The sequence below is a fragment of the Lytechinus pictus genome, chromosome 1 (assembly GCF_037042905.1).
Source record: "Lytechinus pictus isolate F3 Inbred chromosome 1, Lp3.0, whole genome shotgun sequence".
Lineage (NCBI taxonomy): Eukaryota > Metazoa > Echinodermata > Echinoidea > Temnopleuroida > Toxopneustidae > Lytechinus > Lytechinus pictus.
The window spans coordinates 44,007,140-44,013,335 of NC_087245.1; the positions used below are offsets into that span (position 1 = coordinate 44,007,140).

General features: G+C 33.2%; 1 long non-coding RNA gene across 1 annotated transcript; it reads right to left on the reverse strand.

Annotated features, from left to right (window-relative positions):
• Positions 1 to 222: 222 nt before the first annotated feature.
• Positions 223 to 2,769, reverse strand: LOC135155124 (uncharacterized). The gene is made up of 2 exons (XR_010294476.1): positions 2,072 to 2,769; positions 223 to 1,918 (listed from the first exon to the last, which is right to left on the reverse strand). It is a non-coding gene; the product is annotated as an uncharacterized LOC135155124 (long non-coding RNA).
• Between the last annotated feature and the right edge of the window lie 3,427 nt (positions 2,770 to 6,196).

Genomic DNA, 6,196 nt, shown 5'->3' on the forward strand with positions numbered 1-6,196 from the left:
ACAATGGTAGGTCATTTTGTCTAAATTATATTTGTGATTGAGTTATGATAAAATCTCGGTTTCGTTTTTTGTGGGATACACTGTATAATACTGTAATATGTAAGATTATCTTGAAATGGGTCATTCATGTCCACTACCCATTATGTCAAAAAGTTCTTTCATGGCATTGTATAAGTAAACGATGAATTTCAGTAAATCAAAGTTAAGTCTAAGTCAAAGATATTTCAACAGCCTCATCTAATCAGATTTATTCAAGTTTGATTTGACTTTCTACCACATGTACATACAACAATTAAATCTGGGGCACGGTCAAATTTCACCAAGTTTACTCACTTTGATATTAAATATCAGTAACCACTTTAAAAAGCCTAACTTGGAGATTTTTCATATTCAAATTTCATAGAAGCGTTGAAAATATATCTGGAAGCGATTCCAATTAAATGTATAATTACTGCACAAAATTTTTTTAAACTGAAGTTATGTTTACAAGGACTGCAGAAGGGCAATATGAAAACATGTCAGTGTGACCTTGACCTTCTGACCTCAAAATCAATAGGCTTCCTGAGATCCATGCTAGTATCACACACACCAAATCATATGAGCCTATAGGTTAAGTTAAACTGAAGTTATCATGTTTACAAGGACTGCAGAAGGGCAAGATGAAAACATGTCAGTGTGACCTTGACCTTCTGACCTCAAAATCAATAGGCTTCCTGGGATCCATGCTAGTATCATACACACCAAATCATATGAGCCTAGGTTAAGTTAAACTAAAGTTATCGCATTTACAAGGACTGCAGAAGGGTAAGATGAAAATATGTCAATGTGACCTTGACCTTTGACCCTTTGACCTCAAAATCGATAGGCTTCCTGGGATCCATGCTAGTATCATAGTATGCTAGTATCATACACACCAAATTATATGAGCCTATGTTAAGTTAAACTGAAGTTATCGCGTTTACAAGGACTGCAGAAGGGTAAGATGAAAATATGTCACTGTGACCTTGACCTTTGACCTCAAAATCAATAGGCTTCCTGGGATCCATGCTAGCATCATACACACCAAATTATATGAGCCTAGAGTAAGTTAAACTGAAGTTATCGCGTTTACAAGGAAAAGTTAAAGGACGGACGGACACCGAGCGTGATACCATAATACGTCCTGCCGAGACGGGCGTATAAAAAGGTGTAAACATGAAGCATTACTGACCCTTCAATCTTAAAAAGTAGGCCTGTGGAAGCTTGAATTGTGTAATTCAGATGTGCAGATAATAAGATCATCATGTCACTTCATGTAAAAAAAGATGATCAAATCATCTCTACTATGGATGTCATGATGAGAGTTGGTGAGAGCGCAAGGTTGATCCCACCCCCCCCCCCCAAAAAAAAGCCTTGCATCGACTTGTGTTATCATCAGGGGGCCGCTTCATAAAGCTGTTCGAAAGTTAAGAGCGACTTTAAGAACGACTGGTGATCCTTTCTTGTTGAAAATGGTAGATTCATTGGCTATGGTTTGGCGCGTAAGAAAGGATCACCAGTCATTCTTAACTTACGAACAGGTTTATGAAAAGGCCCCCTGAATAAACAGAGTTAATTCATGGTATATAAGTATGATGTCACTTGTGAGCAAATATCACAATACTAATCAGTGAGTGTTAAGTCATATACCTGTCAAAAGCTGTTTTACCCATAAAATAACACAACAAATTTTCTTAATTATTTTCTAATGGATTGCAAATAACAAAAAACAGTAAAGATTTTTAATCATTAAAATTCAAATTATAATCATCCATTAGGAATAGAGAAAAATAATTGGCTTTCTCCAAACTTTCAAGATATACACATGACTGGTATTTAGTGAAATCTTAAATTTTTAATCCAAGTTGACTTTCCTGATGTACATGTACAACATCAAGACCTGTATTCTGAAATTGGGAAATTATATATGATTACCCTTGTGAGAAAATACCACAAGATTAATCAGTGAGTGATTAGAATGTATATATGTGACTGATATCTGTCAAAAGCTTTTTTTTACCCATAAAATAAAACAAATTTTCTTATGGATTGCAAATAATAAAGGAATGGCAAGTTTTCAAATTAAAATTTTAAATTGTTGAATCATTGTGAAGACTCTCGTCTTTCAATCTGAAGGACGTGGGTTCGATTCCAAGCCATGGCATGTTTTCCTTCAGCAAGAAATTCACCCACATTGTGCTGCACTCAACCCAGGTAAGGTAAATGGGTACCGTCAGGAAGTAATTCCTTAAAAAGCTGTGCGCACCGGAATCGGTAGACTAGCTTTGCCAGGGTAATATTATAGCGCCTTGAGCACCTAGCAAGGTGGATACGTGCGCTATACAAATCCTATATTATTATATAATGATTTACTTTGATTGTTCATGTAGGGGAGATTGGGGTTAGTTGGAATGTAGTCTGCTATGCAGACTCTGAATGGCTCGTGAAGTGGGATCTGCAGCTGGTTTGCGAAGCAAACCAGCCTGAAAGGGCGAGCGAAGCGAGCCATTTCAGAGTCTGCTTCTTCTTTGGAAATCTTGTTCCCACGGTCAAAATAAGTCCCACCCACCCAAAATTTCAGAGAGCTTTCATTGGATAACTTCATCTGTCTGTAAACCAAATTTTATGACCACTGAGGAGTATAGATAATCCCCTACTTCAACCACAGAGCCATGAGCAGGGTTATTATGTAATACCCTCGCTCAGGCCATCAGACAGTGTTTACATATGACATTCCACTGAGCAGCTGCATGTATGGCCAAAAGCTTGCTCCATGGCCCAAAATAGTGGATGGTTTTATCATAGCTCTATATATATATTCAATTCAATTCAATCTTTATTTCGCAAATAGGATAAAAATACAAGGAAACATCAAATAATGTGATTAGATAATAAAAATAAATTGCGTGGCTTCCCATGAAGGTAATAAGAAACATGTGAGGCTCGCCAAAACATAGTAAAAACAAAACAACATTAATACAAAACAGAATATCATATCATTATAGTTAATAGTGTATATAAAAAGGAGAAAAAAACACGAGTTGAGGGGGGTAGATACGTTACAAGTATGCATTGATATCATGTGTGAGAATTAATAATAATTTACTAGAAAATGTGAATACTGTTTTCTAAAAGAATATATAAATTGTGAATTAGTTATTATTTGGGGAATCTCATTCCATTGTTTGGGACCTACATAACTCAGCTTCGTGACTATAGACCTAATAGACCATAAATGAAATTTATTGTAAGAACGGGTATTATGGTTATGAACTTGATTATTGCATTGAAAAAGATCTGAAAACTACATGGGTAACAACTACCTCTTCTTGAACTTATAGATAAATATTGTGAGTTCTCGCTTATTAAATGAAGGTGCGGATGGTGCTATTAGAATAGGTAATTATTCTTAAACATTTCTTTTGAATATTGAGTCCAATTTATATGAGGTTACATTGGTATTGCAATATTTTAAATAAGAGAAAATCATGGAATGGTATAAAGTTATCAGATTTTTATGAAGCAAACTAAGCTTAAGTTTGTAAATTAAACCAGTATTCCTTAAAACATTTATCATATGGTACTTAAAACCCAAAATATCAAACTCAAAAACACCATTCTCATAAAATTCAGAACTTAAATATTAAATATGATAGTTTACAAAATGAAAATCTTAAATTTCACGATTGTAAGTTTGTAAACTATCATACTTTTAATCAAACAGGATAGCTATGTTTTATTTTGTTCCTGTTTGGAATTAACTTCTAACCATAGTTTCTTGATTGGACCTTGTATTTGTAGTCACTTCTCCATGCTACTGTATTCAACCTGTTTTACTGTTATGTTAGCTCAGTTTGATATTAATTAGCCTTAATTAGCCTTGTGTAAGTTGTCATGCCCAGCAACATTCGTTCACCTTTGTATTAAAAGTGTTTTTATGCCAGCCATAATGTATGTGATAATCAGGTACTTTCAAACTCAAAAGTATGCTGAATGAAAATGTTGGCAATTTTTTTATATAAACCTAAATCGGATCTATTTGATTTAAATCAGATTTTGTTAAATTTCAATCTAATTTTTTCTAACAATTTTTTTTTAACAAAGTGCATACACCCAAAATATAACCCTTCACACTGACATCAATTTTAAAATTATGCATTTCACCACCAAAATTATTCTTAACTATTTCATAATCAAATCCAGTCAAAATATAATTTATAGAAAATATTAAAGCCATAAAGAAGCTGACATTTTCTGCTGTGTCTAAAGTACATGTATAGAGAGCTTCTACTTATTGGTTCAAAGGAACTGTCTTGGTACAGCTAATGCTGCAAACATGCAAAGTTGGTGCTCATTTTCAAAGCTCTTGGTATTTAATGAGGATCAGTTTATTTGGAAGAATTCCATGACTCAGAGATTCAAGTTCTCCAAAGAGATATATTTTTTAAATGTTATTTTCAGGTCAAGGATTGAAGATCATACATGTTAAAGAAAACTGCATTTATCTTTTGTTTGTTTCAACCCCAAGTTGTTCTTTGAGCCACAGTTGGAATGACTGTTTCAAAGCATTGGCTTTCAAAGCTTTGACCGACTGTATTTATTTTTGTTTGTATCAACCTTAAAGGAATGGACCGGGCTGAAAATATTCAGATCTAAATAAATAGAGTAAAATGATGAAAATTTCACCAAAATTGGATGACAAATAACAAAGTTATTGTATTTTAAAGTTTATCAGTATTTTGTGAAAACAGTTATATTTACATCGTCATGAATGTTCATTTGGTGGGTTGATGATGTCACATCCCCTCTTTCCTTTTTCTTATAACATGAAATCATAATTGTTTCATTTTTTTTTTATACATGTGTAAATAATGTGTCTCTATTATGATGAAATAAGTTGCGGCAATAAATAACTAATGTACTTAATTAGTTGCCAATTCAATTGTTTTTAGTTCTTGGTAAATTCCTTTTTAATAAACATAATTTCACATAATCATAATCAAAAGAACAAGTGGAGATATGCCATCATAAGCCCAACTAACGGATATTCATGAAGACATGCCTAGAAATGTTTTACCGGAATAATCGAAAAGAAATCTTTAAAATTCAATAACTTTGTTATTTGTTATCCGATTTTGATCGAATTTCAGTATTTTACTCTGTGAATTTTACTTTATTTATTGATACATGTATCATAATTTCTCCAGCCTGGACAATTCCTTTAAGTTCTTCTTTGAGCCATAGTTGGAACTATTTGACTGTTTCAAAGCATTGGCTTGCAAAGTTTTGACAAACTTGCAAGTTGATTTAAATGATTTCGTTTACAATAAACTGGAAAACTAGTATTTTAGCAGCAGTTTTGCTAAAATAAGAAAACGGGTTCCCTTATATTACTGTGTCGGCCTATTTATTTGAATACAGGAACATGTACACTCTAAAAAATGTTGGGCAACATACGGTCCACACAACAATTGGTTAAAAAATTTATCCAACTCTGGGTAGTTTTCAACCAATACTGTGTAGTTTTCACCCAAAGCACATATTATTGGTGTAAAACTACCCAGAATTGGATAAAGTTTTAACCAATTGTTGTGTGGACCGTATGTTGCCCAACATTTTTTAGAGTGTAAAGGAATAGAAATGTTAAAATATCGGTGTATTGGGTAAGCAGGGACGTTGCCGATTTTTACTTTTATTGTACTCAATTCAAAATATTCACTTAAAAATGTACAAACATAAATCATTTTGGCAAAGGGCACTAAAATGTATAGTTGTTATGATTTAGTCATGTTAGTGCCCTTTGCCAAGAACATTCATACATATTTTAAAATAAATGTACATGTACTTAATTACTGAACCTTTTTCAGTGAACTGGCTGAATGAAGCACAATCCTACTCAGAATGTCTGAACAGACTTTTTCTAGTATAGGATCCATGGTTATAACCCATCCTGGCAAAATTCTATCATGTTGAGATTCAGCCTAATAAGTTCAGAGTTCCTTTACTTTCTTGAAAACTGCCCTCTAAAACACTTTTGAATTTTGACATAAAGAAACAAGAAATTTGTTTTACTATTAACAAAGTAGGGGTCGCATATAATGTAGGTTACATGTTCATCTTTGGTTTTGCAAGATTGACTTGATTTCATTGATTTGATTTCAATTGTTCTGAGTAGATA